This window comes from Triticum urartu, chromosome 3A, assembly GCF_056163025.1.
Source record: "Triticum urartu cultivar PI428250 chromosome 3A, HENAU_Tu73, whole genome shotgun sequence".
Classification (NCBI taxonomy): domain Eukaryota; kingdom Viridiplantae; phylum Streptophyta; class Magnoliopsida; order Poales; family Poaceae; genus Triticum; species Triticum urartu.
The window spans coordinates 228,832,803-228,855,935 of NC_141875.1; the positions used below are offsets into that span (position 1 = coordinate 228,832,803).

General features: G+C 45.8%; 1 long non-coding RNA gene across 2 annotated transcripts; it reads left to right on the forward strand.

Annotated features, from left to right (window-relative positions):
• Positions 1-18,574: 18,574 nt before the first annotated feature.
• Positions 18,575-22,684, forward strand: LOC147979298 (uncharacterized). 2 transcript variants are annotated; one of them, XR_015618625.1, is made up of 4 exons: positions 18,575-19,179; positions 19,437-20,293; positions 20,407-20,984; positions 22,306-22,684. It is a non-coding gene; the product is annotated as an uncharacterized LOC147979298 (long non-coding RNA). The 2 variants fall into 2 exon arrangements; XR_015618624.1 differs by having other exon boundaries at positions 18,579-19,179; positions 20,407-22,684.
• Positions 22,685-23,133: the final 449 nt, after the last annotated feature.

The window sequence follows — 23,133 nt, forward strand, 5'->3', positions numbered from 1 at the left end:
CATATCTTCCTCAAATATGGCAAAATATTTCATTGGACATGTTTCTCATCATGCTCAATAAATTCATTTCCTTTTCTGTCCTAAATGGCACATTGTGAAGAAAGTGTTATTTATCTTTGCCCATTTGACCCCGAACTTTTTGAACACCTTTTCCTGTACAAATAATTGATATGTGCCAAAATTCAACTTTATTTGACTACCCAAACTTCCTTAGTAATTTTTCAAAGTTTCTATCAGACAGAAGGCTTTGTGAAAGAAGTGCTAGCTAGGTTTATGCAAATGAGTTGAAATTTTGCACACTCCTTCATGTACTCATGTCAGCACACCCGTCCAATTTGCAGCCTTATCCAATTATCTATGTGAGCACAGGACCAAATATTTGATTTTGGCAATATTTTCAAATTGTGAAGGAAGTACATTTTATATAACTTCATTTTGCCTGAAAATTTGCCAGAGCCTTCTCATTACCATAAAACCGCTCTCCACCAAATTTGGGACCAATTCATCCAGCAAATATTCCTCTGGAATTTTTGCAAGTTTCTGGACAGAGAGAATAGCTGTGAAGGAAGTACCATTTTGGTGAATCCAATTGGTATGAAATTTTTACAGCATCTTACTATGTCTAAATCCCCAAGCGTTGCCAAATTTCAGCTCAAGTTACTTCTACATGTGAGTGAATCATCTTGATCTAGTTTCTAGACCATTTGGATCAGTTGCAAAGCAAGTGTATTAATCCTTGGTCTAATTCTTCTCAAACTTACCAGGATTATAGTCCTTCCTAATCTAATCACCCCAGACAAACTTTTTGACCCAACCAAGTCCTTGTAAATCACCAGTACACGTTCAAGTTTACTGTAGTAAACTTCAGAGGTTAATTACCATTTAACCAGAGCATTTTTCACCGAACTACCACCGCAGTTGCAACCACCCCAGGAAGGACAAACCCCCAGACATCGTTTGGCCGGCTGTGTGGCACTACCTGCACCAGTGCACGCGGTGATCACGAGCTTTGGCACGCAATGCGCGCGCTCTGCTGGCGTTGGACACGTCTAGGGCGTCTTCTAGCTTCGGCCCCTCTCCCTCTCATCGTCTTCGCGTTCTTGAGCATGTCTAACAGTTTTACCCCGTCATCGCCGTCCTCCTAGATCCATCTCCCCCTCCGTAAGCCCCTCCATCAGCGCTCGTCGCCGCGCGCCCACGGGCGCACTATGGCCGACCGAGCACTAATGGCGCCGTGGACGTTTCCCCTCTACGCCCTCGGCCCCTCTTGCCCTGTGTGTATCTGTAGCTCTTCCGCACCTCCCTCGTCGCCTTCCCACACCCAGCCGTGATCGCTGAGCGGCGCCAGAGTCTTGGCCGAGCTCATGCGGCGGTGACCAGCTTGGTCTCCCTCGCCCTGCTTATATAAGGAAGCCCTGAGACCCCTCGAGGTCACCACCAGCCTTGCCTCGCTCCACTACCCCTCCCCAGCCTCTCAAACGAGCTCGAGAAGCTCTCCCTGCCAGCCCATGGCCGAAGCCTCGCCGCCGGCCTCCACCTAAATTGACTCAACTTCGGCCTCTCCTCCTCTTCTTTCCACCTCCAGGAGCTCACCCAGACTCTAACGCACCCTCCCCTTCCCTCAGTTTCTCTCCGGAGCTGTTGTGGCCGCTCATCCCCAACTTTGGTCGCCGCCGTTGCTCTCGGCCACCGTGGTCACCTCATGCCCTACTTCTCCCCAGTGTGCTTGCAGCCTCTAACGGACGCGGCGCTCCGTCCCGGTCCCGCCAGTGCCTTCCCCTCGGTCTAAGGTGGTCGGAGTCGCCGGAGACCTGCGCCGGCCGCTCCTCTGTTTCGCCCATCGGGACGAGGAAGAAGCAGACAGGGGAGAGAGAGAGGATAAAGTGGACCCCGCCTGTAAGTCTCACAGCCGCCCGGTCCCACCTTGCCACGCTGGATAAGTGGAGGCGTATTCTTCTGAATATGTCTTCCCAGCTGGAAAGCGCACTTTCCTTCTCTTTGAGCTCAAAATGCGTTTTCCCTACTCTGAAGGCGTATTCCTCTAAATGCGATTTCTCTTTTTTAGCTCATGGGCCTGTTTGTAGAGTTATTTTTACAGATTGGTCCCTGAACTTCGTCAGGCTATAACTTTTTGCTCGAGACTCTGAATGAGGTGAATCCAACGCCCACATCTTCGTCTCATCGAGCCCGTTCTGTTGGTTTAATTTTCACTATGGTTTGGCACTATGAAAATGACCATTTTTCCCTTGCGCTTAATCAGCCCCCTCCGAGAGAGAATGTTTTCTGACGATTCGTTCCGCGAGCTCCTCGCACTTTCTGCCAATGATTTCTTCCACCCCAGGCAACCACAACCGCCATTTACATGATAGCCATGCAGTAGCATTGGTTTTCAACTTGAATCTTTAACAACTGTATGTTTGTTTTCCTACTGCTGCCGTTATTTCAGCTATGCTTATGGACCGGTGGTTACCATCATGCTATGTTTCTTGCACTCTGATATCACGTTCTACCTGCTAGTATTACTTTCATATTGTCATGCTTGATAGTAGTACATGTTGGGTTGGTCATGTTCTTCAGTGCATGACTAACGTCGGTTACTGAGTACCGTTAATATGCTTTGTTCCTCTGCTGTTAGTTGGTTAAGTGTTTACTTGGTTATGTTATTGATGTGTTCTTGCATGGTATTTATTGTTGATGATAATGGTCATGTTATGAGTAGTGTTGTACTTGTGATATTCATGCTCGTCATTATGCCATGCTTAGTTGGATATGATTCATTGTTGATATGGTGGATAGTTATGTTGCCCTCATGTTTATGTTGATATCATGCTCATGCATTATATTTGCATCATGTTATTTTATCATGGCTCAACATATTGCATTCAAGTTTAACCGGATTAAATTGAACTTGAACAACTGTTGGCTGAGTCATGGTGCCACCATATCGAGCTGACCAGTGCAACCACGCTTACCTAATGGGAAGGTCCTAACTGGATCTATTGTCATGCCTCTCGCCGGTGCCTCCAATGAGGGAAGGTTATGCGCGGGCACTACCTTGATCAGGTAGGATGACATAAGCCTTGTGTGCCCGTTTTGGAGTATGGGTCCATTCTCCCCGTTTGGGACCGTTTATATTTTGCCACTATGGTGGCCGTTGCTGCCTTTAGTAGGCACGGGGCCACCCATGACTTAGCCCAAAGGGGAGTTGGTCGGAGTGGCCGGGAGAGTGTCATGGCAGTAGGACGATTTTGTTGGAACGCCGTTGGTCCACCCGAATGGGAGTGCGAGACCATGGGTTCTGTGGTGTGGGTACAGTGTACTAACCTCTGCAGAGTGTATATTAAATCTACCGATAGCCGTGCCCGCGGATAAGGGCCCAATTTGTGTCGGTCACACTATGGGTCAACAGTAATAATAATAATGTGCTTAATAACAACCCTGGTTCGATGATGAGATAAAGTTGGTTATGTGATCCGTGAATGATCACCGTTTGGTTACGAGGTAACTCATTGAACCAAGAGTGGTTCCGTTCGTGATCATGAGATGATCACCGTGGTATTGAGGATACCAAGTTGATGGATAATTGTGATGTTGTGCGAGAATCGCGGGTGAAGGTCAAGCTCCTTGTGGTCATGTATGATTACTACAGTATTGTTTATACCCAGCTTGATTTGATCCTGAGATGATCGTGTGATGTCCGAGGTTGGTAAGTGATGCGTGTGTTGGTTACAAAGTAATCCGAGCAGAATAAATGGCACATATAGTGTCATCATGTTGCATGCTAGTATCGTCAGATTTATATGTTCATGCCATTCTAGCTGTATCATGTTCATGTGATTCATGCCATGTTATTCTGATGATCTCATGATGAATTCCTGCTTAACCTGTAATTGCCATGCTGTTGTTTGTCTTGAATGCTTTTGGTTATTGTGAGCTTGCAAGTACAGTCAATGTACTTGTCAGTGTTCTGGGAACGGGGGTCCCCAGACTTTCCTGCCTGCGGCCCGCAGCGTGGCTCCTCCAGCAGCCCCGTACGGCCCATCTTCACCAGCAAACACCCAAGACCCTCGCGAGGGGCCAAGCCTTGCGAGGCAGATGACGCAAGATCTCCTCAGGGGCGGCCTCACCAGGCTGGCTCGTGAGGGGCGGAGAGATCAAGGCAAGGAGAACATCACGAGGTTCCAATGACGTAAGCCATGACGATCAAGACCAGGCAGGCGCCAGCGAGCACAGTGTCCTCGTTTCCTCTTTGGTGCTAAGGAGGCAAGCGCAGGTGAGGAGTTCCAAGGCATCATGCAAAGGTTTCCATATCGGTGCAACAAGACCAAGACCAGCAGGACGGCAGGACGGAGGTCATCATAGAGCCCAAGACGGCGTCACCACCAGAGCCTTTGGCAGGCGAAGACTACTTTTGTCAGGATTACTTGTACTAGTTTTCTCCCTTTGAATTTGTCCATTGTGGGATCCCTTCCCGCTCAATATTTGGGAAGAGGACTAGGGCCTCTATAAATAGGACTAGCCACCACCATACCTGGAAGGATCGAGATCATCCTCGTACACACAAGCTCACCAAGCACATGAACACCTCTCCTCAGGAGGCTGTTCTTCCCTTGTAACTGTACATCCTCATCCCAAGAGGCAATCCATCACACCACACTCGAGTAGGGTATTACACCACAACGGTGTCCCGAACCAGTATAAATCTTGTGTCTCATGTTCTTTGGGATCGTCAAGCTAGGCCGTGAGATCGTTGAGTGTGCGAGCTTGAGAGGGGGGAGATCTTCGTGAGGACCCCATTGTTCGAACCTCAAGGGTTTTGCCGGAACCCGAAATCCGACATTTTGCGCGCCAGGTAGGGGTGCGCCAAAGCTTCGCCCCTCGACGGCCTCGCCTCTCCGACCGACTCTCATGGACGCTGCACCTTCCCCGACTGGATCGACAGGCGCCCTCCGTGGTGCAGGGGGGCTCCGGGCCTTCACCCTGCCTTGCGGCGGGTGCCGTGGCTGCACAAGTTCAGGCCGAAGCTGCCGCCCCATTACGATGGTGCGGCGGATTCGGCAGCCTTTCTGCTGGCGTATGAGGAGGCTGTCCTGGAGGCCGGGGGCGACGACAAGATCATGGCCAATTGGTCCCCGATGGCCCTCGCTGGCGTGCCGCGCGCCTGGCTCCTCCATCTGCCAGAATCTTCCATGGCCTCTTGGGGGGAGCTGCGCGACCTCTTCATCGTGCGCTTCGGGGGACGAGCGCCCCCGGTCGTTGCGGCTCTCCTCGGTGGCTCGCTAGTGCCACCCACGGACCGTCACATCAAGTCGTTCTTTTGCCATATCAGCGCCGCCTCCACGCGGCAGGGGGCTCCCCCGGGGTGGGCGGAGCCCAAGGCCGACCTGATCTTCGACTTAGAAGATCGCCCAGTCAACACCGTCGGCTCGGGTGTGCTTCTAATTCTTTGCACGCTGACCATCTGTAGTGTAGCCGTCACCAAGACCCTCATCGACGGCGGCGCCGGCCTCAACGTGCTCTCTGTGGAGGCCTTTAGTCTTCTTCACGTACAGCTCGAGAGGCTCCGCCCCAGCTGGTCCTTCTTCGAAGTCGGCGGCGGCTCCTCCAACCCCCTGGGGAAAATCTGTCTCCCCGTGACTTTCGGCACACGCAACAAATACCACACCGAGCTAATCGACTTCGACATAGCCCGCATCGGTTTGCCGTATAACGCCATCCTCGGGTACCCGACGCTGGCCCAGTTTATGGCGGCGACCCATCCTGCCTACAACCTCATGAAGATGCTAGGAAGCAATGGCGTCCTTACCGTGGCCGGGGACACCAAGGAAGCCGTGGCGGCTCTCAAGCTAGCCTTCAGGGCCACGATAGCAGCTTGCTCGGCCAGCAAGGCCACACCCAGGGCCAAGGGGTCTGCACTGACCAAGAAGAAGCAGTTGTTCACCCAAGGCCAAGCCAAGACGAAGCAGATGCCGGTCGACGTGGACGGGGCCTCTGGCTCTACCTTTATCATAGGCGCCGACCTTGCCCCAGCTCAAAAGGAGTTGGTGGACTTCCTGCGAGTGAACAAGGAAGTATTCGCCTGGGAGCCCAAGTAGCTAGTTGGGGTCCCGAGAGGAGTAATTGAACATTATCTGAGGGTGTGCCCCAACATGCGGCATATGAAGCAGAAGGCGAGGCAAGAATCCATGGAGAAGCAGCCTTTCATCGTTAAGGAAACCCGCAAGCTGGAGGCAGCAGGTGTCATTCGTGAGGTCCGGTACCCGGAGGGCTGGCAAATCTGGTCATTGTGCCGAAGAAAGGAGGAAAGGAACATATGTGTGTCGATTTCACTAACCTCAACAAGGCCTGCCCTCAGGACCCGTTTCCGCTGCCGCGCATCGACCAGATTGTTCACTCTACCGCGGAGTGTGACCTGCTGTGCTTCCTGGATGCGTTCTTAGGATACCACCAGATCAAGATGGCAGTGGAAGATGTGGAAAAGACAACTTTCTTAACCCCATGCGGGGTATACTGCTTCACTTGCATGCCATTTGGACTGCGCAACACAGGAGCAACCTTCTAGCGGCTGGTGCACATTGCCTTGGGGCGGCAGCTCGGGAGGAACGCTGAGGCCTACGTCGACGACATTGTGGTAAAATCTCGGGAGGGAAAAACTTTGATTCAGGACCTAGAGGAGACCTTCGCGAGCTTGTGCCAGGTGGAACTGCGACTCAATCCGGAGAAGTGTGTGTTTGGTGTCCCTTCCGGCAAGCTGTTGGGCTTCCTCGTATCCCACAGAGGGATCAAGGCCAACCCGGAGAAGGTCAAGGCAATCAAAGACATGAGTCCACCACAAAACCTCAGAGAGATGCAGAAGCTTGCAGGCTGCGTGACTTCACTGGGGCGCTTCATCTCCAAGTTGGGGGAGCGCACCTTGCCATTCTTCAAGCTGATGAAGAAGAAGGGTCCGTTCAAGTGGACCCCCAAGGCCAACCTAGCATTTCAAGACCTCAAGAGATACCTGACCAGCCCGCCGGTGATGATGGCGCCTCATCCTCGCGAGCCCTTGGTACTCTACCTATCTGCCACACCCCATTCCGCTAGCGCAACACTGGTGGTCGTCAGAGAGGAGCCCCAAGTCAAGGGCTCGCCAAATGAAGCCGCCAAGCCAGATAAGGCTGCACAACACCAAGACAATGTTCCTGAGGCGGCGGCTGGACTGGCTAGTGCTACCTCTTGAGCACTGCGTTGGATTTCCCCGAAGAGGAGAGAATGATGCAGCAAAGTAGCGTAAGTATTTCCCTTAGTTTTTGAGAACCAAGGTATCAATCCAGTAGGAGGCTACGCGCGAGTCCCTCGTACCTACACAAAAACAATAGCTCAACGCAACCAATGCGCTTAGGGGTTGTCAATCCCTTCACGGTCGCTTACGAAAGTGAGATCTGATAAAGATGATAAATAATATTTTTGGTATTTTTGGTATAGATATGCAAAGTAAAAAGTAAAAGGCAAAGTAAAAGCAAAGCAATAATAAAGTGATGGAGATTGATATGATGAGAAAGAGACCCGGGGGCCATTGGTTTCACTAGTGGCTTCTCTCAAGAGCATAAGTATTCTACGGTGGGTGAACAAATTACTGTTGAGCAATTGACAGAATTGAGCATAGTTATGAGAATATCTAGGTATGATCATGTATATAGGCATCACGTCCGAGACAAGTAGACCGACTCCTGCCTGCATCTACTACTATTACTCCACTCATCGACCGCTATCTAGCATGCATCTAGAGTATTAAGTTAAAAATAGAGTAATGCCTTAAGCAAGATGACATGATGTAGAGGTATAGTTTCATGCAATATGATAAAAACCCCATCTTGTTATCCTCGATGGCAACGATACAATACGTGCCTTGCTGCCCCTTCTGTCACTGGGAAAGGACACCACAAGATCGAACCCAAAGCTAAGCACTTCTCCCATGGCAAGAACAACCAATCTAGTAGGCCAAACCAAATTGATAATTCGAAGAGACTTGCAAAGATAACCAATCATACATACAAGAATTCAGAGAAGATTCAAATATTATTCATAGATAGACTTGATCACAAACCCACAATTCATCGGTCTCAACAAACACACTGCAAAAAGAAGATTACATCGAATAGATCTCCACGAGAGAGGGGGAGAACATTGTATTGACATCCAAAAAGAGAGAAGAAGCCATCTAGCTACTAGCTATGGACCCGTAGGTCTGAACTAAACTACTCACACTTCATCGGAGGGGCTTGGATGATGATGTAGAAGCCCTCCGTGATCGATGCCACCTCCGGTGGAGCTCCGAAACAGGCCCCAAGATGGGATCTCGTGGATATAGAAAGTTGCAGCGGTGGAATTAGGTTTTTGGCTCCGTCCCTGATCGTTTGGGGGTACGTGGTTATATATAGGAGGAAGAAGTACGTCGGTGGAGCTTCGAGGGACCCGCGAGGCAGGGGGCGCGCCCTAGGGGGGGCGCCCTCCACCCTCGTGACCGCCTCGTGGCTTTCTTGATAGAGGGTCCAAGTCTCCTAGATATTATTTGATGAGAAAATCACGTTTCCGAAGGTTTCATTCCGTTTGGACTCCGTTTGATTTTCCTTTTCTTCGAAACCCTAAAATAGGCAAAAAAACAGCAATTCTTGGCTGGGCCTCCGGTTAATAGGTTAGTCCCAAAAATAATATAAATGTGGATAATAAAGCCCAATAATGTCTAAAACAGTAGATAATATAGCATGGAGCAATAAAAAATTATAGATACGTTGGAGACGTATCAAGCATCCCCAAGCTTAATTCCTGCTCGTCCTCGAGTAGGTAAATGATAAAAACAGAATTTTTGATGCGGAGTGCTACTTGGCATAATTTCAATGTAAATCTTCTTAATTGTGGTATGAACATTCAGATTCAAAAGATTCAAGACAAAAGTTTAATATTGACATAAAAATAACAATACTTCAAGCATACTAACTAAGCAATTATGTCTTCTCAAAATAACATGGCCAAAGAAAGTTATCCCTACAAAATCATATAGTCTAGCTATGCTCTATCTTCACCACACAAAGTATTTAAATCATGCACAACCCTGATGACAAGCCAAGCAATTGTTTCATACTTTTGACATTCTCAAAACTTTTTCAATCTTCACGCAATACATGAGCGTGAGCCATGGACATAACACTTTAGGTTGAATAGAATGGTGGTTGTGGAGGAAACAAAAAGGGAGAAGATAGTCTCACATGAACTAGGCGTATCAACAGGCTATGGAGATGCCATCAATAGATATCAATGTGAGTGAGTAGGGGTTGCCATGCAACAGATGCACTAGAGCTATAAGTGTATGAAAGCTCAAAAAAAGAAACTAAGTGGGTGTGCATCCAACTTGCTTGCTCACGAAGACCTAGGGCATTTTGAGGAAGCCCATCATTGGAATATACAAGCCAAGTTCTATAATGAAAAATTCCCACTAGTATATGAAAGTGACAAAACAAGAGACTCTCTATCATGAAGATCATGGTGCTACTTTGAAGCACAAGTGTGGTAAAAGGATAGTAGCATTGTCCCTTCTCTCTTTTTCTCTCATTTTTTTATTTGGGCCTTTTCTCTTTTTTATGGCTTTTTTTTATTTAGTCCGGAGTTTCATCCCGACTTGTGGGGGAATCATAGTCTCCATCATCTTTTTCTCACTTTGGAAAATGCTCTAATAATGATGATCACCACACTTTTAGTTTCTTACAACTCAAGAATTACAACTCGATACTTAGAACAAGATATGACTCTATATGAATTCCTCCGGTGGTGTACCGGGATATGCAATGAATCAAGAGTGACATGTATGAAAGAATTATGAATGGTGGCTTTGCCACAAATACGATGTCAACTACATGATCATGCTAGCAATATGACAATGATGGAGCGTGTCATAGTAAACGGAACGGTGGAAAGTTGCATGGCAATATATCTCGGAATGGCTATGGAAATGCCATGATAGGTAGGTATGGTGGCTGTTTTGAGGAAGGTATTTGGTGGGTGTATGATACCGGCGAAAAGTGCGCGGTATTAGAGAGGCTAGCAATGGTGGAAGGAAGGAAAGTGCGTATAATCCATGGACTCAACATTAGTCATAAAGAACTCATATACTTATTGCAAAAATCTAGAAGTTATCAAAGCAAAGTATTACGCGCATGCTCCTAGGGGGATATATTGGTAGGAAAAGACCATCGCTCGTCCCCGACCGCCACTCATAAGGAAGACAATCAATAAATAAATCATGCTCCGACTTCATCACATAACGGTTCACCATACGTGCATGCTACGGGAATCACAAACTTTAACACAAGCATTTCTCAAATTCACAACTACTCAACTAGCATGACTCTAATATCACCATCCTCATATCTCAAAACAATTATCAAGCATCAATTTTTTCTTAGTATTCACCGCACTCAAAAGAAGGTTTTACAAATCTTGAATACCAAGCATATTATTATTAAGAAAATTACCATGCTATTAAGACTCTCAAAATAATCTAAGTGAAGCATGAGAGATCAATAGTTTCTATAAAACAAACCCACCACCGTGCTCTAAAAGATATAAGTGAAGCACTAGAGCAGAATTATATAACTCAAAAGATATAAGTGAAGCATAAAGAGTATTCTATCAAATTCCAAATTATGTATGGATCTCTCAAAAGGTGTGTACAGCAAGGATTATTGTGGCAAACTAATAAGCAAAGACTCAAATAATAAAGGACGCTCCAAGCAAAACACATATCATGTGGTGAATAAAAATATAGCTCCAAGTAAAGTTACCAATAGAAGTAGACGAAAGAGGGGATGCCTTCCGGGGCATCCCCAAGCTTTGGCTTTTAGGTGTCCTTATATTATCTTGGGGGTGCCATGGGCATCCCCAAGCTTAGGCTCTTGCCACTCCTTGTTCCATAATCCATCAAATATTTACCCAAAACTTGAAAACTTCACAACACAAAACTTAAAGTAGAAAATCTCGTGAGCTCCGTTAGCGAAAGAAAACAAAAGACCACTTCAAGATACTGTAATGAACTCATTCTTTATTTATATGGGTGTTTTACCTACTGTATTCCAATTTCTCTATGGATTATAAACTTTTTTACTAGCCATAGATTCATCAAAATAAGCAAACAACACACGAAAAACATAATCTGTCAAAAACAGAACAGTCTGTAGTAATCTGTATCTAGCGCAAGATCTGGAACCCCAAAAATTCTAAAATAAATTGCTGGACGTGAGGAATTTATCTATTAATCATCTGAAAAATAATTAACTAAATAGCACTCTCCAAATAAAAATGACAGCAGTTATCATGAGTGCTAAAGTTTCTGTTTTTTACAGCAAGTTCAACGAGACTTTCCCCAAGTCTTCCCAACGGTTCTACTTGGCACAAACACTAATTAAACACAAAAAACATAACCAAAACAGAGGTAAATAATTTATTTATTACTAAACAGTAGCAAAAAGAAAGGAATAAAAATAAAATTGGGTTGCCTCCCAACAAGCGCTATCGTTTAACGCCCCTAGCTAGGCATAACAAGCAGGAATAGATCTAGGTATTGCCATCTTTGGTAGGCAATCCATAAGTGGCTCTCATGATAGATTCATATGGTAATTTTATTTTATTTCTAGGGAAGTATTACATGCCCTTTTTTAATGGAAATTGGAATCTAATATTCCCTTCCTTCATATCAATAATTGCACCAATCGTTCTAAGGGAAGGTCTACCGAGAATAATAAGGCAAGAAGGATTGCAATCTATATCAAGAACAATAAAATCTATGGGCACATAATTCCTATTTGCAACAATAAGAACATCATTAATTATTCCCATAGGTTTCTTAATAGTGAAATCCGCAAGATGCAAGTTTAGAGAGCAATCATCAAAATCACATAAATCTAGCAAATCACACAAAGTTTTGGGAAATAGTAGAGACACTAGCACCCAAATCACACAAAGCATAAAACTCATGACCTTTAATTTTAATTTTAATAGTTGGTTACCACTCATCATAAAGTTTTCTAGGGATAGAAACTTCCAATTCAAGTTTTTCTTCATAAGATTGCATCAAGGCATCAATGATATGTTTAGTAAACGCTTTATTTTGACTATAAGCGTGAGGAGATTTTAGCACGGATTGAAACAAGGAAATACAATCAATTAAAGAGCAATTTTCATAATTAAATTCCTTGAAATCCATAATAGTGGGTTTAGCAACATCTAGGGTTTTAATTTCTTCAATCCCACTTTTATCAAATTTAGCATCAAGATCAACAAATTCCGAATTCTTAGAACGCCTTCTAGGTAAAGGTGGATCATATTCAGTCCCATCATTATCAAGATTCATATTGCAAAACAAAGATTTAATAGGGGACACATCAATAACTTTTAGATTTTCATCATTATTTTCATAGGAACTAGAAGAACACGCTTTTATAAAGGCATCTTTCTTAGCACACATCCTAGAGGTTCTTTCTTTGCACTCGTCAATGGAAATTCTCATGGCTTTGAGAGACTCATTGATATCATGCTTAGGTGGAATAGATCTAAGTTTCAAAGAATCAACATCAAGAGCAATTCTATCAACGTTCCTAGCCAAATCATCAATCTTAAGCAATTTTTCTTCAATCATAGCATTAAAATTCTTTTGCGAAGAAATAAATTCTTTAATATTAGATTCAAAATAAGAGGGCATCTTATTATAATTTCCATAAGAATTGTTGTAGGAATTACCATAATTATTAGAGGGATTACTAGGATAAGGCCTAGGGTTGAAATTTCCTCTATACGCGTTGTTACCAAAATTGTTCCTACCAACAAAATTCACATCCATAGATTCATTATTATTCTCAATCAAAGTAGACAAGGGCACATCATTAGGATCAGAAGAAACACTCTTATTAGCAAATAATTTCATAAGTTCATCCATCTTTCCACTCAAAACATTAATTTCTTCTATTGCATGCACCTTTTTAGTAGTTCTTTCAGTATGCCATTGAGAATAATTAACCATAATATTATCTAGGAGTTTAGTAGCATCTCCTAAAGTGATTTCCATAAAAGTGCCTCCCGCGGCCGAATCTAAAAGATTTCTAGAAGCAAAATTCAATCCGGCATAAAAATTTTGTATAATCATCCACAAATTCAAACCATGAGTAGGGCAATTACGTATCATTAATTTCATTCTCTCCCAAGCTTGTGCAACATGTTCATGATCAAGTTGTTTAAAATTCATAATATCGTTTCTAAGAGAGATGATCTTAGCGGGAGGAAAATACTTAGAGATAAAAGCATCTTTGCACTTGTTCCATGAATCAATACTATTTTTAGGCAAAGATGAAAACCAAGCTTTAGCACGATCTCCAAGCGAAAAAGGAAATAGCTTCAATTTAACAATATCATTATCGACATCTTTCTTCTTTTGCATGTCACACAAATCAACGAAGCTATTAAGATGGGTAGCGGCATCTTCACTAGGAAGGCCGGAGAACGGATCTTTCATGACAAGATTCAGCAAAGCAGTATTAATTTCACAAGATTCAGCATCGGTAAGAGGGGCAATCGGAGTGCTAAGGAAATCATTGTTGTTGGTATTGGTGAAGTCACACAATTTAGTATTATCTTGAGCCATCGCGACAAACAAGCAAACTAACACACAAGCAAACAAAGAGGCAAACAGGAAAAAAAGAGGAAAATAGAGAGGGAGAGGGAGGATAAAACGGCAAGGGTGAAGTGGGGGAGAGGAAAACGAGAGGCAAATGGCAAATAATGCAATGCGGGAGATAGGGATTGTGATGGGTACTTGGTATGTTGACTTTTGCGCAGACTCCCCGGCAACGGCGCCAGAAATTCTTCTTGCTACCTCTTGAGCACTGCGTTGGATTTCCCCGAAGAGGAGAGGATGATGCAGCAAAGTAGCGTAAGTATTTCCCTCAGTTTTTGAGAACCAAGGTATCAATCCAGTAGGAGGCTACGCGCGAGTCCCTCGTACCTACACAAAAACAATAGCTCAACGCAACCAACGTGCTTAGGGGTTGTCAATCCCTTCACGGTCACTTACGAAAGTGAGATCTGATAAAGATGATAAATAATATTTTTGGTATAGAGATGCAAAGTAAAAAGTAAAAGGCAAAGTAAAAGCAAAGCAATAATAAAGTGATGGAGATTGATATGATGAGAAAGAAACCCGGGGGCCATAGGTTTCACTAGTGGCTTCTCTCAAGAGCATAAGTATTCTACGGTGGGTGAACAAATTACTGTTGAGCAATTGACAGAATTGAGCATAGTTATGAGAATATCTAGGTATGATCATGTATATAGGCATCACGTCCGAGACAAGTAGACCGACTCCTGCCTGCATCTACTACTATTACTCCACTCATCGACCACTATCCAGCATGCATCTAGAGTATTTAGTTAAAAGCAGAGTAACGCCTTAAGCAAGATGACATGATGTAGAGGGATAGTTTCATGCAATATGATAAGAAACCCATCTTGTTATCCTCGATGGAAACGAGACAGTACGTGCCTTGCTGCCCCTTCTGTCACTGGGAAAGGACACCGCAAGATCGAACCCAAAGCTAAGCACTTCTCCCATGGCAAGAACAACCAATCTAGTAGGCCAAACCAAACTGATAATTCGAAGAGACTTGCAAAGATAACCAATCATACATAAAAGAATTCAGAGAAGATTCAAATATTATTCATATATAGACTTGATCATAAACCCACAATTCATCGGTCTCAACAAACACACCGCAAAAAGAAGATTACATCGAATAGATCTCCACGAGAGAGGGGGAGAACATTGTATTGAGATCCAAAAAGAGAGAAGAAGCCATCTAGCTACTATTTATGGACCCGTAGGTCTGAAGTAAACTACTCACACTTCATCGGAGGGGCTTGGATGATGATGTAGAAGCCCTCCGTGATCGATGCCCCCTCCGGCGAAGCTCCAGAACAGGCCCCAAGATGGGATCTCGTGGATACAGAAAGTTGCGGCGGTGGAATTAGGTTTTTGGCTCCGTCCCTGATTGTTTGGGGGTACGTGGATATATATAGGAGGAAGAAGTACGTCGGTGGAGATTCAAGGGGCCCACGAGGCAAGGGGCGCACCCTAGGGGGGGCGCCCTCCACCCCCGTGACTGCCTCGTGGCTTTCTTGACGGAGGGTCCAAGTCTCCTGGATCTTATCTGATGAGAAAATCACGTTTCCCAAGGTTTCATTCCGCTTGGACTTCGTTTGATATTCCTTTTTTTCGAAACCCTAAAATAGGCAAAAAAACAGCAATTCTGGGCTGGGCCTCCGGTTAATAGGTTAGTCCCAAAAATAATATAAAAGTGGATAATAAAGCCCAATAATGTCTAAAACAGTAGATAATATAGCATGGAGTAATCAAAAATTATAGATACGTTGGAGACGTATCAGCTAGTTGTCAAGCCACAGGAGCTGGAGATCCACAGGAAACACCTTAGTCCCCGGGAGCCAAAAACTCCGTCAGCTCTCCCACCCTTGTCGAGCACCTAGTATATTTCGTCAGCACAGTACTACGAGATGCGAGGGCGCGATACCCCATGCCTCAGAAGCTCTTGCTCGCGCTCCTGGTGGCCTCGCGTAAGTTGCGCCACTACTTCCAGGGTCACCCCATCAAGGTCGTCTCAGCCTACCCATTGGAGAGAGTGCTCAGGAGCCCCAATGCTACAGGGAGGGTCGCCGAATGGAACATCAAGCTACAAGCGTTTGACCTAGAGTTCAGCACAACCAGGTTCATCAAGGGCGCAACGCTCGCTGATTTTGTGGCGGAATGGACCGATACACCGGAGCTCGAAGCAGGCGAGTACCGATCCCTTTCACCAAGGAATGAAGCGCCAGACAGCTGGGTCATGTACTTCAACGGCGCGTTCGTGCGCCAGGGCAGGGGGGCTGGAGCCGTACTCATCTCGCCCACTCAGGACAAACTGTACTATGCCGTGCAGCTCTGCTTCTAGCGGGGCGAGAAGGTCTCCAACAACATCGCAGAGTACGAGGGCCTCATCGCTGTCCTCAAGGCGGCGGCAGCCCTGGGAGTGAAGTGCCTCACCATCAAGGGAGACTCGCAGCTCCTCGTCAACTTCTCCAACAAGGTGTACGAGCCAAAGGACGAGCACATGGAAGCATATCTCGCGGAGGTACGCAGAATGGAGAAGTATTTCCTGGGCTTGGAGCTGCAACATGTGCCACGTGGCACCAACCAAGAGGCCAATGACATCACCAGAAGAGCATCCAAGCGGCTTCCCCAAGAACCTGGTGTCTTCGAGGAACGACTCTTCAAGCCTTCAGCAGCACCTTAGCCTGCGGCGCCAGCGCCGCCTCAGGAGGAGCTCCCTCAGCCACCAGCCCCGGGAGCCCCTACCTGCGGCCCGACCTCGGGAGCGCGCCTCCTCTTAGCACTCGAGCCTTAGGAGGGGTGCTGGATCGAAGAGTTCAAGGCATACCTGACACAAGGCACGCTACCGGAGAAGGAGGAGACCGAAACATGTGGCCTGGTAGGCTACGGCGTACTGCATTTAGGACGGTGAACTATACATGAAGCGGCCAAATGATGTTTCTCTATGATGCATTTCCAGGGAACAGGGGAAGGAGTTGCTGGCTGACATACATGGTGGAGACTGCGGGCACCACTCGTCATCACGCACCTTGGTCGGCAAGGCTTTTTGCATTGGGTTCTACTGGCCCATCGCGCTCAACGACACGGCCGAGCTGGGGAAGTTCTGCGAGGCTTGCCAATTCCACGCCAAGCAGATCCACCAGCCGGCTCAGGGCCTCCAGACTATCCCACTCTCATGGCCTTCGCGGTCCGCGGGCTGGATATCCTGGGTCCATTCCCTCGAGTGCTTGGAGGTTACCACTACCTCTATGTCACAATCGACATGTTCACCAAGTGGGCAGAAGTGGAAGTTGTCCACACCATCCCAGCCGGGTCAGCAGTCAAGTTCATCAAGGGCATTGTGAGCCAGTTTGGGGTCCCTAATCGCATCATCACCGACAGCGGTTCACAGTTCACTAGCAATCTCTTCAAAACATATTGCAGTAACCTTGGGACGCAGATCTGCTACGCCTCCGTGGCACACCGCAGGAGCAACGACCAAGCCGAACGTGCCAACGCGGATGTCCTGAGGGGTCTCAAGTCTAGGACCTTCAAGAAGAAGCTCGAGGCTTGCGGCAGGGGCTGGCATGACGAGCTCCAGTCCATGTTGTGGTCCATCCGCACCACCGCCACCAGGCCGACAGGCGAAACCACGTTCTACCTCGTCTATGGAGCAGAAGCGGTTCTCCCACACGAGGTCAAGCATCGCTCCACGCGGGTCCTGGCGTTTGATGAAACACGACAGGATGCCATGCAGGGGATGGATCTCGTGCTGGGGGAGGAACGCCGCTGTGAAGCCTCGCTCCGAGCTGCGAGGTACCAATAGGCACTGCAGCGGTACCACTGCCGCAGCGTCCGCTCCAGGATGCTCGAGGTGGGTGACCTGGTCCTGAGGCGAGTGCTCTCCAGGGAAGGGCTACACATGCTCTCGCCCATGTGGGAGGGCCCGTTTCCGATCGCCCACATCTCCAGGCCTGGCGCCGTGCACCTGGAGACGCAGGACGGGGTCCCCATCCAGAATGCCTGAAACATCTAGCACCTCAGGAAGTTCTACCCATGAAGCAAGGCCCGATGCCTGTGAAGCAAGGCCCAGTGCCTGTGATGAATCTCCGCTCGTGACACTCTCATGTAATAATGAGTGGGGTTGTACACGCCCCGGAGTCTCAGGAGTGCCGCCCTCGGGCCTCGGGGGCTGCCTCCCACGACTACTGGCAGCACTTAGCTCCACGCTGGTGAGAAGACAAGAAGACCAGACTAGGTGCCGGAGGAAGCTTTTCATTTGCCTTTTGCAGTTGGTTTGCCCCTCTTTAATCGAAATTTGCTTTCCGGTGTCACTTGCTAATCTTGTTCCTTCGATTCTGCCCTTGTTTCTGCCTTCGGTTCTTCGTTTGACCTATACCCTCTCTCGCGTCCCTCGCGAGGGGGCTGGACAGGTGCCCCTAGGGCCCTCGTAAGTGTTTTGTCTATTTTTTGTGAGGCACCATCGTTCGAGCCGCAAGCTGGCGCACCCCCTCGATCCGTGCCCCTCGGGTACCGCGACAGGACGTGCTGGGTCGTGGCCATGCGCAGGTGACGTGCGCTAGCTAGCAGGCTGCAACCATGTGGACCAGGTACGGATCTCCTAGCAAATTTCCATAGTTCCTCGCCAGGTACGGATCTCCTAGCAAATTTTCGCAGTTCCTCCTTGTCAGGTATGGAGAAACGCGCGTCTCGCGAAGCAGTATCTACTTCAGGCACATCGAGCTAAGTCATAATACACGCACACATTTAAAACTATATAGAGGCTAGCCAATTCGCATCCAGGAGGCTCCCCTGATTGGGCCTTCACTGACCGTTCGATCTGCCTTTCTGGTGTGTTAGATTCGTTCGATCTTCACAGCAGTCAAACCCGATTTTCACCTACTTTTAGTTTTGGTTGGCCAATGATGAGTGGGCTCGTCTTGTGCTCTGGTTGGCTGGGTCAGTCATGGCCGCGTGCAGACGGTTTTGACCAATCCGCTCCACGCTTCGGCAGCCAATCCGCCTCGTCCCAATCCCGCACCAGCCGTCACACAAACCCTAGCCCTGTTTTCCCTCGATCCCAACAGGCTCCAGCTCCCCTCCTCCACCCCCTCCTCGCGTCACCACGGCCTCCGCCCTGGAGCCTCGCCGTCGCCTCTCCTCCACCCCCTCCTCGCGTCGCCACGGCCTCCACCTGCTATTCCTCCTCCACCACGCTAGCCCTTCTACCTCGTGTTCCTTCTCTTCTTTGTCAATGCGGCCGCATCGACTGCTGGTTCCAGATTGAGCGCGGGTTAGGCGAGCCCGGTGGTGGGGTGAAGGGGCAGGGGAAGAGGAGGTGGGCGACTAGGTGAAGGAGTAGGTCGGCCCTCCTGGAGGCGGCGCCGCCACCCAGCCAGGGAGGAGGCCAGGCTCGCCTCTGTTTTGCCGTGAGCGGCGGCAGCGCCTATGCCTCCACCGCACCTTCTTTTTCATGCCCCTTCCTTGGCATGACACACAGATTTTGGGGAGACCCCATGGTGAGCTTCCCCTCCGCTCCTGATCTCTTTTTCTACACACACATCTACGCATTTGTGATCTCTCTCTGCGCACACACATATCTACAAGATTTGTGTAGCCTAAATGCCTCTGTACCATGTAAGCAGGCCCAACCTAATGCACACCATCCGCCCGATGAATGGCTAAATGGTTTTTGTTGTTGTTGCCATATAGACCATTTACTGGTGTGCAGGATCCCTTCTAATTGGTGCTCTATGTGTGCTTTTTTTTGTTGCAGAATAATAATTCAAGTGGACGGCCGATGCGCCTTGTTGTTTAGCGGTATGATCTATGATGGTCGGCGAAAGTATGTTCTATATTGCAAGGCGATGGGCTGCTGATTTTTGATGCCCACTTCTGCTAATTTCTATCGAATTCTACTTAATCTGATATCTGTTGTGTAAGTAATGCACTAATTCAGTTCATGACACCAAGTTGCAGCTGTACAAAGTGCAGACTTTAAAATAGTGTAGAGCAAAACAATTAGATGCTTTTAGTTCCGAGTGCATGGATGCTTTGGTCAATGGTTCAAAATGCATTGCCCATATAATTATGTTAACATGTTTGCTAGATGGATCAGAATGGTCTCCGAGTGGTTCAAAACTAAAGGCAGCACAAAGGTATCACATTTGTAATATCATGCATATGCAAGAGCTCATCAGTCTGGCGACCTAAATTTCTCCCCAACTTATCTCTTTTTGTTCTGTCCATAATTTTAGGTCTCCTATTGTTTCTGTTACCAAGGTTTAATCTATTTTTTAGTGTTGTGCAGACGATTGCCGCTGATGTCAAGCCTCTCGAGATCCGAGAGCCTCCTCCAACTTCCCCTCCCCACCGCACGCAGAATTACCTACAACTTGAGTAGATGCACATTATTCACTTCATATTCCAATGGTTTTACTTCCACATCACATGTTTGTTTATATTAAATCACAAAAAATTCATGAGCTTGCTTGGTTACTGTGGAGAAGGGCATTCTTTCAAGGAGCTGTAGGTTTTTTGAATATGCTCCCTATTGGACACTTTTTTGGTATGTACAGGATTTGTTGAGAATGGGTGTGAGAAAATTGACCATCCGATGGATTTATACGCACGGTATGTTTAGTTTCAAGATAACTGATGGAACTGCTTTATTCCTTGTTGTGTACTTTTTTTAGAACATTATTCCTTTTTTTGTACTGATTGAATGATCTGCTCACACCATGCAGGTACTCAGACATGGTGAAAGCAAAGACCGAAAGGTTTCGATTTAGATGATTTGGAGGTGCCTTGTCCATCTTCTTACTTCCAGGTCAAAATTAAGTAGATGTTTTATTGCTAAAGGACATGCCCTTACTATCTGAGATGGATGATGATGCGCGGTACAACCAAAAATTCAGAGTTGGGCTTTACACACTTCACTGGGCAAGTGAATTCCCAGTTTTTCTTCTTTCCCCTGTTACTTCTGTATTGTACAAAGAGCAATGAGTTTACATTAGCTGAATCCTGAATGTTAGATTGGAATGCAAGAGTAGCATCACAACACAGGAGTGGAGACCTGAAGTGAAGCAGAGGGGCAGCGAACGAAGGAAATCAGAGTCGCGCTATTTCTATATCCTAATTATGCGCTCTTATTTTTTTACACATTTAATTTACAATCTTGTGTTCTGAATAATTCTTGTGGCTTGACAAGACAGAGTGGAGGATCAAGGAATGAAATCAAAACATTTTTCTATTTAAATATATCCAAAGGATGATAATTGGCCGTGTCAAGATGAGTGCACGAGAAGGATTGTGAAAAAGAAAGGTGAAAAGGGTTCTAAGTATTCTTTCCTCACTTTTCATGACATGAATATGTCCTTTAGTTCTTGTTATTCATATTAAAGAAAGCGAAAAGTAATAATTATGCATATTTTGAAAATTTGTGTTCTACCGTTCAATCAATGAGACCATAATTTAGTGGCGAAGCATATTAAACAGTACAGATGTTGCCCACACATGAGCGCCCATGGGGAAGCCCAGATCCATCATGTCGCTTTGCGTGGAAAGCAGTTCAATTCTCTATTTTCCCTGTATATAGAGTATCATGCTTCCACTATAGTGCTCATAGATCTTGTATGTGTATCACCAATTTGATATGCAATTTTTTTTTACCAGAATAACATGTTAGGGCACGACTATTCTATGTTCAACATGTTATGTATGCAGACGCACAACAATAACGAAAGATATGGTCTAGTCATGCACATGACTACTAATCACAAAAAGAGTTAGGAACAAGTTTACTATTGTGATTTTCAGCAACCAAAATAGAAGCAGAGTTAACTAATGATTTTAAGCTACACTTTAGCCTTGTTCTGATAACTAGAGCTGCCATGATGTTGCTCTATTATAAGTGCCTTGCTTACACCAGTTGAAATAACGCATGGTTGTCTTTTCTTTTGTTTGCACTGTAGGCAATGTGTGGTAGAAACTGTAACGATGTAGAGTCCTGTATATTTTTTTAATTCATAATTGGCAGTGTCAATTTGTCACGTGTGATGGTGCATGAATCATAGTGAGCTTATTTCCTTGCACACTTGGTGTATCCTCTTAACATCTTCTGTACAGGTCGTAGAATGGAAAGATCAGTATGGTGGTACTGTATTGAATCAATTACATAGGCTTGGAGCCCCCCTTGATTTGACCCATGAGATAAACTTCTTATTTTCCTTAGTTAAGAAAAATAGTGAAAACAATGTATTGTCTATAGTTCCAATTCCTAATGTGAACTTAATGTCAGCCTTGTGCGTCAGTGCTTTACAATGGATGAGAAAAGGTCAAAAGCTGTAATTTAAGCTTTTGCCAGGTTGTATAAAGATGGCCTTATTTATAAGTTAGTATCCTCACCTTTCGTTGTGCCTGTTAAGTAATTCTATGGTGCTTTACTTCTAAAAAATTTATATTCTTCATCATGTCTTTGAATTGTCAGCCTATCATTTTTTTTCTTGTGGATGTTTTGATCATTTGCTAGGATTATCACCTTGTGAATTGGGATTGCATGCTTCTAACTGTGATTTCTGACAGACAGTTTGGTCTTGCATGCATGACTAATGTCATTTTATTTGTTCGATATGCTGTTTTATTAGGTTGATCATCTGGGTCTTAAAGAAGAAACTAAGCTAAATTAAGGTTCCTGGTTACAACACGCACAATTTGGTGTCCTGATATCCTTTGTTTATCCTCTTGAAGGAGGATTGGGTGATATTGTTGTTGCGACAAGAATTGGTACTAGGCTGGGTGATACAACAGTAGATTTCATCCAAGGAATAACCAATTTAAATGTTCTGTTTCTTTGGTGTTTACTCATTTCTCTTACCGTCGTTGCATCAAAACAATTGTATTTTCACCCTAAAAAACACAATTGTATTTTCGTTGATTTGAGAATGAGATGTCGGATAAACTACTCTGAAATGGTTGGTTCCCTTCAAACAATTTATTAGCTAACTAATTTTTGCTGCTGTTGCACATGATACAATTGTACTCTGTTGTTGCCATCTTGCCTTTTATGTGAGCTTAAGCATACAATCAATTAAACTTTTATTAAGTTCTTACCGTATTTATTTGCTCAAACACAGTTACTAAAAAATGCAAATATTTTTAACTGCCATTTGGTGCAACGAGTCATGTCATACAATTTTTTTGGCGTAACGGGTTATACAATTTTTTTTTCAACTTGGATCTCGCAGTGTGATAGACATATTTTCAATAGCACGGTTATCGAATGTGTTCTTGCAAAATGAAACTATTTTCATCGACAACATGGCTTTAGCAGGTCTCTGTGCCATTTGGCGCAACGAGTCAACTAGTAGATCATAACGTTGCAACACATCACAGGAATGATAGACATAGCATAACAACCCGAAAATCATAGTTTGTTGCACGCCCCCACGGGGCCCCATACTTGTCTTTCTCTA